The following is an 857-nucleotide window of genomic DNA, read 5'->3' on the forward strand; positions in this document are numbered from 1 at the left end:
TCACCTCATATACATGCGAAAACTGGACAATATATAAGACCAAAGGAGAAATGATGCCTCTGAATTATGTTGTTGGCGAGGAATTTTGAATATACATAATGCTTGGTACAGGGTCAGCGAAAAAGAGCTGGACTGACACAGTGATGGACTGACACAGTGATGGACTGACATAGTGGCTGCAACAATGGGCTCAAGCATAACGATTGTGAGGATGGCGTGGGACCGAGCAGTGTTTCCTTCTGCTGTACATGGGGTCGCTATGAGTCGGAATCGACAGCACTTAACAGTTCTTTGGCTGGAAGGTGGTCTCCAGGAATGGCTTCAGTACCAGGTCAGAAGGGTGTCTTAGGGCCATAGTTTCGGGGTTCCCTCCAGTCTCTGTCAGACCAGTAAGTCTGGTCTTTTTTTGTGAATTTGATATTTTTCCTCCCGCTATGTTTGCGACCCTCTGTGGGAACCCAAGCAAGAGTGGTCGGTGGTGGTGCCAGGCACCATGTAGTTCTTCTCCTCTCAGGGTGGTGTAGGCTATGGTTTATGTGGTCCATTAGTCCTCTGGACTAAGTGCTCCCTTGAGTCTTCGGTTTTCTTCACTCTCCTCTGCTCTGGGAGGCTGCCAGGATCTTAACGGTCACTTATTTATCTGGGTGAGTGAGTGGGTGCAGAATAGCGACTGATGACGGCGATGAAGGGCCCTGCCTGCACGGGCTGCTTCAGTTACCAAACCGAAAGGAAACCTCAAGCCCACGATGCCCTCAGGGGAGGTCACAGCACAGGAACTGCACGTTACTGTTTATAAAAGCAAAGAGCGAATAAAGCTTTTATTTTTTTAAACAATTAGTTCTCTACACACCATGTCT

The sequence above is a fragment of the Trichechus manatus genome, unplaced genomic scaffold (assembly GCF_000243295.1).
Source record: "Trichechus manatus latirostris isolate Lorelei unplaced genomic scaffold, TriManLat1.0 scaffold00093, whole genome shotgun sequence".
NCBI classification, from domain to species: Eukaryota; Metazoa; Chordata; class Mammalia; order Sirenia; family Trichechidae; genus Trichechus; species Trichechus manatus.